This window comes from Sturnira hondurensis, unplaced genomic scaffold, assembly GCF_014824575.4.
Source record: "Sturnira hondurensis isolate 20B ecotype Veracruz unplaced genomic scaffold, ASM1482457v3 Scaffold0004136, whole genome shotgun sequence".
Taxonomy (NCBI): Eukaryota; Metazoa; Chordata; class Mammalia; order Chiroptera; family Phyllostomidae; genus Sturnira; species Sturnira hondurensis.
The window spans coordinates 41,106,526-41,124,454 of record NW_028076767.1 but is presented as its reverse complement, the minus strand read 5'-3'; the positions used below and the strand labels follow the sequence as shown (position 1 = coordinate 41,124,454).

Here is a 17,929-nt window from a genome sequence, read left to right as displayed (position 1 = left end):
TGACCACAAAATAAAGGAAGAAGTGAAGGCTGTAAAAAGTGAAATAAAGGAAAATATACAGTGAAGGGAAGGAAAACAGGACTCAAATCAACAATTTGGAACAGAGGGAAGAAATAAACATTCAACCAAAACAGAATGAAGAAATACAAATTCAAAAAAGAAAATGAGGAGAGGTTTAGGAACCTCTGGGACAACTTTAAACATTCCAACATCCAAATAATAGGGGTGCTAGAAGAGGAAGAGAAAGAGCAAGAAACTGAAAACTTATTTGAAAAAATAATGAAGGAGAACTTCCACAATTTGGCAAAGGAAATAGACATGCAAATTCAGGAAGCTCAGGGAACCCCAAAAAAGTTGGACCCAAGGAGGAGCACACCAAAGCATATCATAATTAAATTACCCAAGATTAAAGATAAGGAGAGAATCTTAAAAGCAGCAAGAGAAAAGGAGACAGTTATCTACAAAGGAGTTCCCATCAGACTATCAGCTGATTTCTCAAAAAAAAAAAAAAACTTTGCAGGTAAGAAGGGGCTGGAAAGAAGTATTCAATGTGATGAAAAGCCAGAACCTACACCTAAGATTACTCTATCCAGCAAAGCTATCATTTAGAATGCAAGGGCAGATAAAGTGCTTCCCAGATAATGTAAAGCTAAAGAAGTTCATCATCACCAAGCCCTTATTATATAAAATGTTAAAGGGACTTATCTAAGAAAAAAAAGATCAATACTATGAACAGTATAATTGTCATTATACTGTTCTCACAACTATCAACACAACTATCTCACAACTATCAACAACTGAACCTAAAAAAACAAGAACAAACTAAGCAAACAACAAGAACAGGAACAAAATCACAGAAATGGCAATACATAGAGGGTTATCAGTGGGGATGGGGAGGTGAGAGACAGGTGGAAAAGGTACAGGGAATAAGTAGCATGAATGGTAGGTACAAAATAGACAGCGGGGGTTGAAGAATACAGTAGGAAATGGAAAAGACAAAGGAGTTATATGTACGACTGATGGACCAGAACTAAGCCAGAGGGAGTGCTGACGGGAGTGGGGTGCAGGGCTGAGGGGGATAAGGGGAGAGAAAAAATGGGACAAGCATAACAGCATAATCAATAAAATGTATTTTTAAAAAATCACTACAATGAAAACAGACTAGGTGAAGATGGCTCCCTCAGAGGCCTTCCTTCCTGGGACGCAGGGTCAGAGCCGAGGGGATGGCAACGAGTCACACTCAAGCCGGCTGAGAACAGCTCTACAGGAGCAGGCGCTGCAGAGTCCTGCACGGTCACTTAGAGCGGTGGTGAGTGCTCAGCAGCACGAACCACGGCCTCGTCCTCTGCTCTCTAGTAGCTCACTGTTGGCAACTTGTTCACAGGAAGATCTCTTTCATCACCCAACAGGGATTTATACGTGTCTGTATCATTTGTGACACGGATGCTCCCAGACACCAGGTGTCACGTCTCACCTGCCACTCCTACAGTGCCCGGCACACGTCTTTACACCTGACAGGCACTGAATCCATTTGTTGATTTATCTACTTTTATCATTAAAATATACTTGCCATATAATAATTTCAAATATGCAACATAGTAATTTGACATTTATATACCTTATGAAGTGATCGACACTATAAGTCTAATAACTGTCGCCTTACAAAGTCATTATATGATTGATTATATTTCCTACAGTTTAAAATATACATCCCTGTGACTTATTTTAAAAGTAGAAATTTGTATCTCTTAGTCCCCTTCACATTTCTCCTCTTATCCCTACCCCTTCCCCGCTGGCAACCACTAGCTAATTCTCTGCATCTATGAATCTGTTTTTTTTTTCAGATTCCACATATAAATGGGATTTTACTGTATTTGTCTGTCTCTGTCTGAATTATTCACTTTGTATAATACCCTCTAGGTCCATCTGTGTTGTCACAGGTGGCAAGATTTAATCCTTTTTTATGGTGAGTAACATTCCATTGCATATCTATAACCACATAGTCTCTATATTCAATTCATCTGTGCATGAACACCTAGGTTGCTTCCACATCTTGCCTATTGTAAATAATGCTATGAACATAGAGGTGCATACATCTTTAATTAGTGTTTTTGTTTTCCTCAGGTGAATGCCCAGGAATGAAACTGCTGGGTCATACGGCTGTTCCCTTTCGAATTTTTTGAGGAACCATCAGTGTTTTTCACAGTGGCTACAATAATTCACACTCTCACCAATAGTGCACAAGGGCTCCCCTTTTCCCACACCCCTGCCAATAGTTGTTATTTGTTGTGTTCTGGTAATAGCCATTCTGACAGGAGCGAGGACATTTTAAACTGTTTTTTTCCTGAATTGTGACAATAGCATAAACCTATTGTGGAAAATGGTGAAAACAAGTTTAAAGAAGGTAAATAACCTGTAACTGAACTGCGTAGAAAGACACTTTGTTAACTTTTTGGAATATTTCCTTCTAGTCTTCGTACATATAAAATATTTTAAAATTAGGATTATAATGCATGTAGTTTTGAACCCAGTTGCTGTTAACCTGTCAGGCCACTAAATACTCTTTGAAAACATGATTTTTCTACACCAAAATTTATTAACATCCCCCTATCTGCTGGTCATTTATTTATCTCTTACTTTGCTTTTTTATATATCCTAATATCAGTATTCCTATACACAAATTCTTGGGCTTAGTTAGGATTTGCTATAGAATAAATTAGAAAAGCAGAAGTATTGGATCAAAGAATTTGAGCAATTGCTAGGTAGTGCAAATGGCCCACTGGGAAGGCTTGTATACTACCCCTAGCATCATGAAAGAATGCTCCATTCACCACACTCTTGCCAACACTGAATGTTATAGATTTAAAAAATATTTATCTTTTAAAGATATGTTAGTTTGGTTTCTTCACTGGGTCAGAACAGAGCATATGCTTCAACTCACGCTCCCGAGTAAAATTTCACAAGGGCCACTTACAAACAACAGTGAAATAAGCCTATCATCGGCAGTCCCCAAGTTCAAGCCTTTGAAGCCTTAAAATGCTTTAGCATTTATTAAGGGAAATTACTTCAGAGACCACTATGCAAACTGTTTCAGTAACCAAAGCCTGATCAGAGAGGTTAAGTGACCTGGGTAGTGTATTCAAGTTAGAACTAGAATCTAGTTGTCTTGCCCTGTGAGTCATTTTAGAATAATTTGACAACCTAATGGAATCAACAAACCACTGTCATCAGAGTGAAAGTATAAAGGAAAAAAAAGCATAAGAATATAATTGAAAAAGAAACCATCACTGTTCTCAATTTGATTTTATCTTCATGACATGAAGTCGGAGTAAGGTGTTTTATAGACAAAAGCAAAAATTCACACCTAAATACCCTTAAGATCCCTGCTTAAATCTACAACTTTTTTCCTGGAACTATTAAAATATTCAGCATTGATCTTTTTTTACCCTCTCATCCAGCCTACATTTACCAAAAATATACTGTGCCCCAGCACTCTGCTAGATGCTGGGATACAGGAGAAAGGATACCAAAGTAACAGATTCTTGAGGGGGGTGGCAGGAAGATGTATGAGCAAGTAAGCCTGGAGCATGTGACTAGGTGGTGACAGGTCACGAGGTGCTGTGGGACCAGGAGAGTGATGGGTATGGAAGGCTTTACAGAGGAGGCGACTCAGGAGCTGTGTCTGTGCTGGAAAGCAGTCTACTGGGCTGAGAGGGAGAAGAACATCCCACGCCGTGAGAGAGGAAGCCTGTTTATTAGTTGTGGGTGAAACATGGTGGGTGGCCAGAGGGGATAAGCGCTGGTGGGAGATGAGGCTGAAAAGGTACTCGGGGGTCAGCATATTTAGGAACTTGGACTTCTGCCTGGAGCTGGTGGAGCCCCATGAGATGTTTAAGCCGTGCTACCACGGTACAACCTGTGTTTTATCAAGCTCACTCTGATGACAGCATGGGGAGGAACCAGAGACTTTGCAGGCAAGAGATTTATCTGTATCAGATCAGCCCAAAGGCTTTGAAGGTCTAAATGAAGGAAGAGGCAGGGGAAATATAGAAGAGGAGATGGATTTGAGCAATATTTAATAAGAAGAAGTAGGACACAGAAATTGGTTAGACCTGGGTGGCATTCATGAGATGGGGAAGGAAGGTAAAGGTCTGGGTTTTGGTGGGAAGGGATCTGCATACATTGAGCTTGACATCTGGCAAGATATCAGGCATATTCGGAAAGCAAACGGAAATACAAATTTGGATGATCAGACGGAGTCTATGACTCCCACTGCTGCTGATGTCGCGGATGATGTTGCTAATCCTGCTGCAGTTCATTGGCCACATTCATTATTGAAGGAAATGCAAGTTTTCAGTTGGATGTTAGTGAAAATAAACATGCATTATTTTTTCATACAGTTCACAGCGTTCAAGTTAAAAACCCCTGTGTTAAAGGAATCAGCATATCTAGATTTGCAGCATCTAAAAATCAGCTGAATGCTTTGAGGATGGGCACAGGGGTTCCTCACATACCGCTGACATCCACCACTGCATGCGTGAAAGATTCCTTTAAAAAAAAACCAAACCATGTAGTACTGCTAGTCCAGCTCAGAAATAAACTGACTTTGAAAACTGTTCCCACAGCTGCAAAAGGCAAGTGTTTGGCACTAATAAATCAGGGTCAGTGGAGCTTGCCTTATAATGAACCTTTCACCTCTGGGCGGGTGGTCACCCACTGATCTATGGAAGCAAACAAGTCATGTTTCGAAGTAGTAACCATTTCTCTAGTGACAGGTAGGACCGGAGCAGAAAGCAAGTAGAGAGGTGTTGCATTCCTGTAAAATGCAACCTTCTCAAACTTGGGGCCTCTGAAAACATGAATCAAAATTATGTTTCCTAGGCTCTGCTTGAGCTCTGCTTATTTCCTTTCCAGTTAAAACTCCTGCAGATATTTTCTTTCTAGATAGTGAAGAACAGCGTGGGATGCTATCAACAGGTCCTCATCAGAGAACCAGGAAGCTTGCAATGCAATTACAGGTTTAAATTTCCTCCTGGACCCCAATCAAGGTTTGTTCAACCTGCTCACAGAAATGTCTTCAGTGTTTCATTTTATTGGGGGTGGAACAGAGTTATATTCAAAATATTTAGAAGGCAATAAGGCACAGGCACTAACCAATCAGAACAATACCTGATGCTGGAACAGGGTCCTAGGGCACCCCACACTGTGCCAGGCACTAAACCTTAGTTGTTCAAATTATAAGAGGTCTCGGGGGTCCTGGTAGTGCATTGGGGTGGCTAAGATTCAACAACTAGTTTTGAAGCACCCCAATATTTTAATAACCAGCAAGGCTATACCCATGCAAACTGCTGAGGTGAGGGCTGCTCCTCCCAAGGGTCCCCACGAGGGTTACTGGCGTCAGAGCTGACCCTGTTGCTCCTCAGCACTCTGTCTGGCTTATACTATAAGGGCAGAGACCAGCCCTCCTTTCTGAGCCTTGAACTGAGGTCAGTGCCTCCAGGTCCTGAACCACTTTCAAGGCTCTCAGAACCCCCCACTCAGGTCTCCCCAGGGCTGGCTGGCTGCAGTCTTCTGGCTCCCAGGGGTCTTCTTGGAGCAGCCTAGGACAGCTGCTGCCAGCTAGCACCAGTAGACTTCTATGTAAGAGATACCTCGGGTGTTCCCTTGAGGGTTTGATTGAGGGGCAGGTTTTCAGTCCATAGGTTCATACCACCCAAGTAGCCCTGCTGCTCTAAGGGGTAAAGGAGAAAAAAGACTGTTTTCACAAATCCCCTTCATATCAGGGTTTGGTTTAACAACTACCTGAAATTTTTTACTGGAGACCCAGTTGCAGGTTTATCATAAAAGAGGTCATTCTGCACTGCCCCTTGGTCTACACTACTTAACTAAAATGCTCTAGTTGGTTTTACTTTGCTCCATGCTTCTGGGAATTAGAGTAGGTCAGGCTGTGCACACAGATAGTGCTGGGTCTGAGTTCCAGCTCTGTGGACTGTGATCCAGTCACTCCATCCCTCTGAGGCAATGTCCACACCTGCAAATGGGGCTCACATAGTGCCTGCCTCGTAGGCTGGTAGAGGGTCTAATGAGATAAAGACAAGTTTGATGGGTGTTCTTATAAACTGAGTATACAATTGAGAATAAAAACTTTTAGTTTCTGTTTGGGGTAGGAACTGCCAGTGTTATTCTAGAGTACCAATTTAGGTATTTTAAAAATACATCCCATTTGTTTACTTATGCCAACTAAAAAGAAGACAGAAAGTGAATTCAGAGGTCAAAAGTTAACTTTTGCCCAGTCTCAGATCCAACCCGTAAGAACTCAGAGTTTCACTTATTGAATGCAGATAGCATACCTCCTTTCCCCAAGAAAATAGGTAGCATAGATTAATTCATCAATATTTTTATAACTAGCTAACTCTGTCTCAATGACAATAAATGAAATTTTAATTATTAAGGTAATATTTACATAAACATTAAAAGACGAAAACAGGGCTTCCGGTCAAGATGGAGGCATAGGTTTCACCTCATTGCATAACCACAGAAGGAACACAACTAGCTTTAAAACAAAAAACACCGAGACTGCTGGAAAATCACCCAGAAAAACACCCAGAACTGTAGGGAAGTCCCAAAACCAAGGATTTAAAGAAGCTATATTCACCCAAACAGGGAGGAGGGGTGGAGATGAGGAGTCCGGGCAGAGAGGATCCAATGAGGCAACAGCGAGCCAGGGGCCGCAGCGAGCTGGGAATGGCAAGGCAGTGGCTGGCAGAATGGCGGCCCCACATTCACTTGTGGTGGGTAAAAATCAGGGGGACACCTTGTGAGTGAACAATCCCAGCCCCACACCAGACTGCGCTGCCTAGAATTCCAGTGCTGGGAAAATAAAGCCTCATAACTTCTGGCTGTAAACCCAGTGGGGGTTGGGGTGGTGGAAAAAACTGCTGGTTTTACAGCCCCAACTTCCACAAGGCGAACCTCTGGGGACCACAACCAAGACAGCAACTGGAAGGGTGTCTGTCCCATACAGGAGTGAGTGAAGTGACTAGAAAAGGGGCAAGTGCCAGGCAAGCCCCACAGAAGTCAGCCACCAGTGGCACTGGCCTCTCTTTGACCCCTCTCCCCCCCCACACAGAGCCATAAAGCAGCAAAGCAGGTTGTCCTGCCCTGGTGAATACCCAAGGCTCTCTGCCCCATACAACTTAACAAGTGTGCTAAGACAGGAAATCCAAGTGGCTCTACCTAGTACACAGACACAGGAGGCTGCCAAATGAGGAAACAAAGAAATATGGCCCAAAAGGAGAAACAGAAGCCCAGAAAAAGAAATAAGCGATAAGGAGATAGCCAATTTCTCAGACGCAGAGTTCAACACAGTGGTGGTCAGGATGTACAAAGATCTCACTGAACATGGCAAAAGCATAAGGGAAGAACTGAAGGCTCTACTAACGGAAGTAAAGGAAAATCCACAGGAAACCAACAGTGAAGGGAAGGAAGCTGGGCTTCATTCAGATTAACAGTTTGGAACACAAGGAAGAGATAAACAATCAACCAGAACAAAATGAAGAAACAAGAACTTTTAAAAAATGAGGACAGTTTAAGAAGACTCCAGGACATCCCCAAAAGGGCCAACATTTGAATCATAGGGATGCCAGAAGGAGAAGAGGAAGAGCAAGAAATTGAAAATTAGAAAAAATAATGAAAGAGAACTTCCCTTATTTGGTGAAGGAAATAGACATACAACTCCAGAGAGCACAGAAAGTCCCAAATAAGTTGAACCCAAAAAGGTCCACACCAAGACACATCATAATTAAAAGGCTAAAGATTAATGATAAAGAGAGAATCTTAAAAGCAGCAAGAGAAGGCAGAGTTACCTACAAAAGAGTTCATATAAGACTATCAGATGATTTCTTAAAAGAAATTTTGCAGGCAAGAAGGGACTGGTAAGAAATATTCAAAGTTATGAAAAGCAAGGACCTGCAAACAAAATTACTCTATCCAGCAAAGCTATCATTTAGAATAAAAGGACAGATAAAGTGCTTCCCAGACAAGGTAAAGCTAAAGGAGTTCATTATCACCAAGCCCTTATTATATGAAATGTTAAAGAGTCTTATTTAAGAAAAAGAAGAAGATCAAAACTATGAACAGTAAAATGACAACAAACTCACAACTATTAACAACTAAATCTAAAAATCAAAAACAAACTAAACAAACAACTAGAACAGGAATAGAATCATAGATATGGAGATCATTTGGAGGTTTATCAGCTGGGAGGGGGAGGGGGAGAATGGGGGAAAAGGTATAGAGATTTAGAAGCATAACTGGGGAGGTACAAAACAGACAGGGGGATGTTAAGAACAGTATAGGCAATGGGGCAGCCCAAGAACTTATATGCATGACCCATGAACATAAACTAAGGGGGAGGGAAATCCTGGAAGGAAGGGGGGTGCCAGGCAGAGGCGGGCAAAGGAGGAAAATTGGGACAACTGTAATAGCATAATCAATAACATATACTTAAAAAAGATGAAAACTTCATAATATTTTCTTCAATTGTCTTGACATTTTTTTTCTTAAATTAAGAAATGATGGAATCAGTGGGGTTTAAACAGCGAAAGGTAAGGCCTAAAACAAAAATCCTCACCCTTGTTTACCCAAGTGAACCTAACAGTGAGTAAGTCCTTATACAGAGTCCCATTCCATGTGCTTCTATAGGAGTTTTACAAGCTACAGATGCTTTTGGGAATAATATCAAACCATTAAAACCATTAAGAAAAATTAGCTTCTCCTAGGATTCTAACTCATATGTTTAGACATGTGTATGCACCTGCCTGCTCAATATTTCCAAGTGATATCTAACGTACATCTCAGACTCCACATACCCCAAACTAAACTTCATATACTCTCCCCCACCCACTTGCCTACTTACATCCCTCCCGATCTCAGTCTGATGGCATTTCATTTTTTTCTTTTCTTAGGCCACTATCCACGGGGTCTTCCTTCACTCCCTCTTCTATTTATTACTGTTCAAGCCAACAGTTAATTTTGCTGTTTCTACCTTACAAATAACCAGACTCTTTACTCCTCACCACCTCTGGTGCTGCCACCTGGTAAATCATCATCTCTCACCTGAGTACTGCCACAGCCTCCTGACTGGTCTCTCTCTCTTCTCCTTCTCTCCTACAGACAGATCCTTTAAAGTGAGAGGCCAGGTTATTGTCGCTCCTTTGCTCAATGTCTGCCCAAAGCTTCTGCTCACTCCAAGGTAAAGTCAGAGCCCCATGACAGCTTACAAGGCACCCTGGGATCTTGCCTTCTACCTGTCTCCTCCTCACCTACTCTGCCCTACTCACACTGGCTCCTTGTCATTCCTTGACTATGCCAGGCATGCTCCTGCCTCCGGCCCTTGTGTTTTCCCCCAGGTACCTGCAAGGGGAATGCTCTCGCCTTTTCCAAGTCTTCACTCAAATGTCACCCCGTCCACGACAGTCACCCTAACCACCCCACTTAAATCCATACACCTGCCACTGCACTCCTGGTCTTTCTTACTCTGCTGTACTTCTTTCTCCATAGTACTTACTGACCTTGTAACACGCTACCTAACATACTTTGATTAGGTTTATTGTCATCGTCCAAATCCTCCAGCTAAAATGTAAATCCACATGGAAGGCACTCAATAAATATTTCTGAATTAAGAGGAAATGCCAAAAAAACACCCCATGTAAAACATCCAGGAAAGACCCCCAAGCGTGGCATTAGCAGGGAGCGGTAGATCACCAAACTTCCAGCCCCGGGACTTCGCCCGAGAAGTCCCAACACCTCCCTTTTATCCGGTCAGTCTGAGGAAGCAGACTCAGAATGACTGACCCGCATCACAAAGTTCACAAAGGGACTCCAGAAATTCACAAATGATGTCATTTCTTTCCAGTGACCATGTCCACTGTCCAGACTACACTCTTCTGAGATAATGGTACCCAAAAAGCAGGTTTAGTGTTCAGAAGATAGCTGAAAACTCTTGGAATCATAGCTAAGGGCTAATGAGGACTTGAGGACTACTTAATATGTACCAGGATGAGCCCTGACCTTCCCCACACTTCACAACGGACGCCCCCTCTTAATCCATATTCATGGCCACAAGACTCAGGGTGTCTCCTTCTGGCCAGCCAATCCTGGATGGCCACTGGGAAGTTTTCTTTTCTAAGTTGTCTTCTCTTTTGCTCCCTGGGTGACCATCACTATTCCATGCACACAAACTTTCTCCAGGAAGGATGGAGTAGGTGTCTTTGTAATCCAACGGTGGGCACAAGTAAGTTTATAGTCGTGAGTGCGTAAAACAGAGTTCATTCTTATGCTACCATTTATTACTTATTGTATTATTTTCCATATGAACAACTGTAGACCTCCTTTTGCCAACCCCTGTATTTACTCATTGCTGTGCTGTCCTCCAGGTACTGAGTAGAGCTCACTTAGCTAGAGTGTTGGGAGTTCATAAACTCCTCAGTCTCTTGGTTTACTCCCAGTAGGCATGGATCTAGCCTGTGTAGATGCCCAAGGGGCGCCTTTATGCAGATTCTACATCCTTGAGAACCCTCAACCTTGTGGCTGGTGACCCAGACTGGAGTTAGAAGCCTTGGTCTGTATTCACTACTCTGGCTGCCTAGTTATTTTGACCAAGATGAATCACCTAATATTTCTAAGCCTCAGTTTCCAAATCTAAAAATGAGGGGATTTAACTCTTGAAAGTCCTTTCTATTTCTAAAAATCCAGGATTCTATTTTTTACCTATCTCTTTAAGTTTTAAATAATGACAACAGCATCTGAGAGCCTCTGTCTTAAACTTTCCCTAAGGCCAGATGTTCCTGGCACTGAAGTAGGAGAAATAAATATTTTTTGAATAACCTAACATTTTTGTCTTTTAGAGCAAATTATCCTTTGGCCTTTTCAATTCCCTTTTCCCTACTGCCACCTCCTTAAAAATCCTTTGAAAATGTTTTAAAAAGTAAACTATCCACCCTTCCTGATTTGTCAAGATCTACTTACAATATCATTTGGTTCAAATTCTTTTTCCTACATAAAGCCTCTAAAATATTTTTATATTAGTAATTATGCTCATCAGCCTCGATTTGTCCCTGTTTCTCAAGGAAGGTTATTTAATGCTCAGGAGAAGAGGAATCACAAGCTTAGAGACAACACGGCTGCTACAGAAAGCACGCTGTCCAAGCAGGGGGATTCTGGTCCAAAATTTTGACAAGGCGATGGGCAGGAAATGGCAGGAGTGAGAGCAGAAAGAGAAAACACAAAGGGAAGGAGAAGAAAAGTGAAGGCACGTGTTTGCTTTGAAAGAGATTTTAGGCAAAGCCCTGGTGGTCGTTCATCAAGAAGGTTCATTTAGTAAATGACTGCTGGAATTGGGACTTCCCTAAGAAGTCCCAGGACAGTGAGGAGGTGGAGTTAGGGCACTAATTCCCTTTAGCAACCTTCTCCCGGTAGGCTTCTGTGTAGCCAGCTACTGAGGGTACTGGGCAGCCCCTCGGTTGGTCCCACACCCAGTTAGCAGGGGTCAGGATTATTCTACAGGTCTCTAAAGCCTGTGAGGAAGACCAAATCTTTCCATAGCTGTCCTGGAAATTGAAGAAGATGCTCTCAATCACCATTTGATAAATCAGTGATTTACTAAAAGAACAGCAATTCACAGGTGAACCCTCCAAATGAATCTACAGGTGCAGTATACACATAACCTCTTAGTCTGAAGGTAGCAGCCTATTCCAAATAATGGTAGGTTCCAAGATACCATCTAATGACCCTAAAGAATTTTCCCTATTAAAAGATATATATATTTGTGTGTATACATATGTGTGTGTGCAAACATGTATTCTATTATTTAAAAAGCTTTGTTTTCAAGTCACACAGGATTATAAATCAACACAATGAGTGAACTTAAAATATGACATGTTATTAAAATCCAGACACAGACAAAAGTAGAAAGGAAGCCTAATTCAACCAGAAAGTATCAAAACAGACACCTGGGTAAGTGACTAGCTAGTTAGACAGTCTCAAAGCAGTAACTTTAATTAGATTGAGAAACAACAGTGCTAATGGTATATGAATACCTCCAGGTGAGACAGACTAGGTGTCTCATTTTTCTATACCACAACATGGTTTCACTTTAAGGACTCATCTTTTCCCAGTTTATTATTTTCATGGAAAAGCCCTTTCTCTGTCCTTTCATAAACCAACCAACCAACCACCCAACCAAAAATGCAACCACCGTTGTAATTTCTGATGTCCACTTTTTTTGTTGGGGGAGACAATAAGATGGAGTTCTTTGTGTGTGTTTGTTTTTTGAAAGAGCAAACAAACAAAATTTCTGAAGAAATGGAGGGAAACTGAAAAGGCAGAGTGAAACATCAGGCCTAAGGCAATCTCTTCCCTGGAAGTGTAACGGATCATTAGTAAGTGTAAACGGGCCTTGGCGATATTTCCTTCAGAAGACAGCACCTCCAGCCAAAGAAAAGCCATGCTGCACTGCGTCAAATCCCATCCCATCCTTCCCACCGCTTCCTCCCAGGAAACCTGCAGTCTAAACACGTACCATGCCTGCACCGCCACAGGTGTCACACTGTTCTTACTCCTTTCCCTGGGACAACAGCCCAAGTTCTCTTCCTCTTACAACCCAGAGGCAAAATTATCTTTGAGGTGTTCACAGAGGAAAATGATAATGATCATATGACCTGAGTTATCTTGAAGTCTGTGGTTTTGGAAGGAGGGTGTTATAAGAAGAAGTAATTACTGAATGATTCTCAGAAAGCATGTTTAACCCTAATGGAGTCTGCTTTTAGTCAACAGAATCCTGCATAAGGCTTTTTCCTCAAGATATGTAACCAAAAAAGTATAAATCATAGAAAGAATAAAAAGCATGACCCCAAGCTACCTCTTCTTTCTTTTCCTTCCCTTCACCTTTGTAAGCACTTGAAAACTGAACTGCTGCTAAGCTGAAAGTGACAGATTTTGTGCAGCATTTCAGAATCAAGATAAAAATAATATTATTGAAAAAAATCATACTATTGAAACTCATGCTCTGTGCCAAGACTGTAAACTACAGGGGGCAGCTGGCTCATGATGTGGACATTGGAACTGGAACATAGGATACTTAAAAAAACAACCTATGGTTGCCTAATATCTAGAACAAAGAACTCCTGCAACTCAACAACAGCAACAACAACAAACAAACAATCTCGTTAAAAAACAGACAAGAGAATTGAACAGACACTTCTCCAAAGATATGCAAATGGCCAACAGGCACATAAAAAGGTGCTCAACATCACTAATGGTTAGGGAAGTACAAATAAAAACAAGATATCCTCTTACACCCACCAGGACAGCTGCTGTGGAACAACAACAAAACGATAACAGATATTGGTGAGGGTGTGGGGGAACTGGAACTTTTAGACAGTGTTGGTGGGAATGTAAACTGGTGCAGCTGCGATGGAAAACACGATGGCAGTTCCTCAAAAAATTAAGAGTAGAATTCCCATATGATCCAGAAATTCCACTTCTGGGTATACACTCCAAAGAATAAAGCAGGATCTCAAAGAAATATTCGCATACCCATGTTCACAGCAGCACTAGTCACAATATCCAAATGTTATTCACAGATAAATTGACAAAGAAAATGTGCTATCTACATGTAATGGAATATTATTCAGCCTTAAAAAGGATGGAAATGCTGACACATGCTCCAATATGGGCGTACCCTGAGGACATTGTACTAAGTGAAATAAGTCCGGAAGACAAATACTCTACAGGGGTGGGCAAAAGTAGGTTTACAGTTGTTCATATGGGAAGTAATATAATAATAAATAATAACACAAGAATAAACTCTGTTTTGCAACCGTAAGCCTGCTTTTGCCCACCGGGTAGGATTCCACTAATACGAGGTACTTGGAGTAGTCAAACTCATAACTGGAAAGCAGAACGTGGTTGCCAGGGGCTGGAGGGAGGGAAAGGGAGAGTTGCTGAATGCCTATAGAGTTTCCATTCTGCAAAATGAAAAAGTTCTGGAGATTGGTTGTTCAACAATGTGAATGTATTTAACAATACTGAGCAACACACTTTATGCTTAAGAGGGTAAATTTTATGTTATGTGTATTTAAAGAAACAAAGTATGACCCCCAGTACTTTCCAATGTGATGGTGATGACAACAACACCACCTCACACAGGCCCAGGAACGCGTCTCTGAGACGCCCAGAGTGCTGGGCCTCCAGGCTTGCTGATGTCAATGCAAAAAGATGACCCAGGATGAATTCGATTGTAAAGGTTGCTCTCGTCAGAGCTGAATTTTCTTTTTCCCTACCGGCATGGAGGTTTTGTGTATCTCACCATATCATCTCTCTGAAATCAGGCCACCTAAACATTGGTGGATGCTGTCTCTGGGGTTCTGGGGAAGAGAGGCCTGCCTCTTTGCAAAGTCAGCCCCCTTCTTTCTTCGTTTAGAGAATTCAGTAATATATAAAATTCACCACTTTTTCTCCAGCGAAAAGGTGACCATTATATCTTTCAGACAGTGATTCCTGTCTAAAAATTACACGTGAAATGAATACCCCAGTTGCTCTCCACCATCTAACGTGCTCTAGCACCTTCTGCCATTCCCTGTCTTCCTTCCCCTCCACCCAGAACCACTTCCAGGTTTGGAAATCAGGGGCTTTGTATAACAGGGACACTCCGTGAACCCTTTTTCTTGCATCCCAGACATAAACAGAGGGAAGAAAGCTGGGTGAGAAATGGATGGAGAGAATGGATATTCCCAGAAGAAATGCAAACAGCTTTTGGAAAGCTGCATTTACAGAAAAAGTCAGGACCCTCTGGAACGTATTTTAACAAAATAAATGTCTTTTTCTACTATGAGCAGCAGATTAGCAAAACACAAAAGTCTCTGAACAACAAAGCTCTATAACCAATGAAGAAAGCAAAACAAAACTGAAAGAGCAGGTCCTTCTAGGGATGACCAGCCTTTCTGGTGCTCAGGGGAGTTCCTGGTGCCATGTGCTAGTGACCTGCCCACTGCAGCTCCCCTGTGCATTTCCTCCAGGCATTTATGTGTACAAAAGGCTCCACATACCAAAAAATTCCAATCTCCCCTCTGCTTCTCTATCCCTGATGGGAAGGAACGTGGGATGCTTCTGTCCAAGCCAGTGTGGCGTTTCTGAAACCACTTGGGCTGAGATCCCCAATTTAGAATCCTCCCTTATTCTGTCAGTTTCCTCTCCATTTTCTTACACAACACGGTAGTAACAAATAAAAAATGTGGCAATCTGAGGACAAAGTAAACAATGATTTTTCTCTTTCATCACTGCCCTAGTTATCTTGCATGACTAGGGTATAAACAACACGTGAGTCCACTCACCCCTCACCCCTCTGTCGTTTGTTTTTCTGTACAGACACTAAAACGTTCTGGAATGAAGAGATCAAGCAAGAAGATACCAATGCTGGTCTCTTCTCTTCATTCCTCTCCTTGCTCTTATTAACACATTCACAAAACCAGAGAAGAAACCAGTCAAATACAAGTCAATGTTTGCAAAAATGCCCAGGACATCTGGCTAATCTGTTCTAGCCCTCAATAACAGCCCCAGGAGTGTAGTAACTTCCTTCTTCTAACTCAAATATAAAATATTTTCCTTCTTCATACAGGTCTGAGAGCAGCAGGTCTTTGTGTAGGGACCTTTTATTGGCTTGACGTTTATTAAACTGTCCCCCGGGCCCCGGGATGAATAAGCTTGGGCCCCTTAACTGTTTCTGGGCTCTAATTTCCAACCCTTTAACTGTGTCTCTGGCTCTTCTCTAGACTCTGCAACTCCTCCTTTGCATTGGAAGCACGGGGCTGAAGAGACAAAGCTCTAGTGACAGACAGACCTCATGGCTTCTTCAGCCCCCGCACAGTGACAGCCCCTGGCTGTGTCTCTTAAACTCCAGGGCACTTCCTCATCTCGCATTCAAGCTGCCCCCTACCTCTTCTTCTCTACTCCTGTTTTTATGTTAGTAAAAGAAGGAAAGAAAAAAAAAGGGAGAAAGAGGGCAGAAAAAAATAGAAAAGGGAACTTAAGAATTTATAGAGATAGGAGAAAATTATTTTAACAGGAAATACAAGCCAAAAGACTTGTTTTACCAACTGAAAAGTACATAAAAACAACAAACCTTTGCAGACAGCCTTGCAACATGTTTTTACACACAATATCCCTGTGTTTTCTACCGCCCTTTGAGCACCCTGCGTCTGCCTGCAAACACAGGCTGACTTGTCCCATTTCAGATTTATGCTAATAGGCGGAACATGAGGAGAGCCTTAGCCGAATTCCAAGAAATAAGTTATTTAACGCACATCTGAAGGTTTGTGAGTTAAAGGCAAAGAAGTTCTACACTGGGAAGCAAGAGATTCTCATTTCACAATGGCTAGATGGGTGTTCCTCTAACAACGCGTGGCTCTTCCATTCAGAGCCAGAGCAATGACCTCGCATCACAAGAACAGTTAAAGGCAGTTGAAGGAAAGAGAACCAGGGTATTTTAGAGTAGCTATGAAAGGTTTTTCAGGGCGGAAAAGGCACTAACCTGAGTTGTTTTAATCCGCGGAGAACAACCAAGTTCTCAAGTTCCCCTGCTGTCTTCTGGCCAGTTTCCTGTACGGGTTGCATGTGACATTACACTTCCTCACTGCACCTTCTTTGACTCGTCTCTCTCCGCGGTCAGAGGCATGTGATAAAATCCTCTCGCTGCCTGTTTCACACTGGGGTAAGCCGTGTCTTAAGAAACAGTTGTATACGGGGGCGGGGGTGGTGGTGACTTTAGGCATTCCTCGGGCACAGGTAGAGAAGCTAAGCCTGGGAGGGAAGCAGGGGAGAGGAATGTCCGGACTCCTGGACATTCTGGACAATGTCTGACTCCACAAGGAGGGGAAGAAAGGAAGAGACGGACACACTTGAGCTCTGGGATCCCCCTTCTTGGGTTCGGAGAGGCAGCTGAGAAGGGGCGGACCCTCTCAGCTGCCTCTCAGCGTGGCTGGGTGGTCTCTGGTCATTAGGCCAGCCCTGGTGCTCCGGCACTCCCCACTCAGACCGCTGCGGAAGGGCGGCCGTGGCACTGCGCCCAGGATGTCCCCAGGCTGCACTCTGGAGGGCGCCACCACCAAGGAGCACACCCAAGGGACAGCTCACATTTCTGGATCCTGCGGTGTGACACCCTGAATTCCCTGGGACGGTCTCACGTTCACATCCAGTCTATTCAGTCCTGCTGTCAGACGGTGTGCCCTAATTCTTGGTTTGGCAAAGTCACGACACTCTCTGCCTCCCAGGGCTAAAAAACTGGCAGACATTTCTCTTCTGCTGGTCTCCAAAACTTGCCAGGCTTTTGGTTCCCCCTCAAAGGGCTGACATCAACATCTCCTTCCTGTGGGATGGTGGTGGGTTCCTGGTGGCATGTGAGCCTTGGGGGTGGGGGGCCCTGATACTAGCCTGGCAAGAGCACCAGGGGTCAGTGCCCGGATGTGCCCCTGGGAGTCCCCCACCAAGCCGAGACTGGAGAAGGGCCGAGGCAGCACCAAGCAAGAAGCACAGGGTGCCCTTTCTAGCTTTCTTGTTTCTGTGGTCAGTGCCTTCCTCTTCCTTGTAAAATTCCTCTAACTCTCTGGAAGTGGTGGATGTAGGAAGCGGTATGTGGGAGTAAAATGATGCCCTGAACGGAGGGTAATATTCTGCAATTTGTACAACTTGACCCAGTGCAGAAACCCCAAAGCTGTTTCTATTTGGCTACCCTGGCATAATTTTTTTCAAATGCTTTTAAAGAGACTTTTTATTTATTTTTTAGAAAGGTAACTGTAGACAAGCCCACTCTTCCAAGTCTTAAAAATAATCACCCTGTAATTCCTCAGTGAAGTTTTCCATGTGAGAACACCAA

The 17,929-nt window shown here is 42.8% G+C and overlaps 1 protein-coding gene across 2 annotated transcripts in view; it reads right to left on the bottom strand.

Annotated features, from left to right (window-relative positions):
• The window catches only part of WIPF1 (WAS/WASL interacting protein family member 1), a 121,286-nt gene that overhangs the window by 57,365 nt on the left and 45,992 nt on the right, over positions 1-17,929 (bottom strand). Inside the window, exon 1 of one of the 2 annotated variants that reach the window (XM_037044421.1) lies at positions 16,589-16,679. The exons of the other annotated variant lie outside the window; for it this stretch is intronic. The gene's annotated coding sequence lies outside the window, so the exon portion shown is untranslated. Of the gene's footprint in view, positions 1-16,588; positions 16,680-17,929 lie in introns of those variants that run through there. 2 annotated transcript variants of the gene reach the window in all.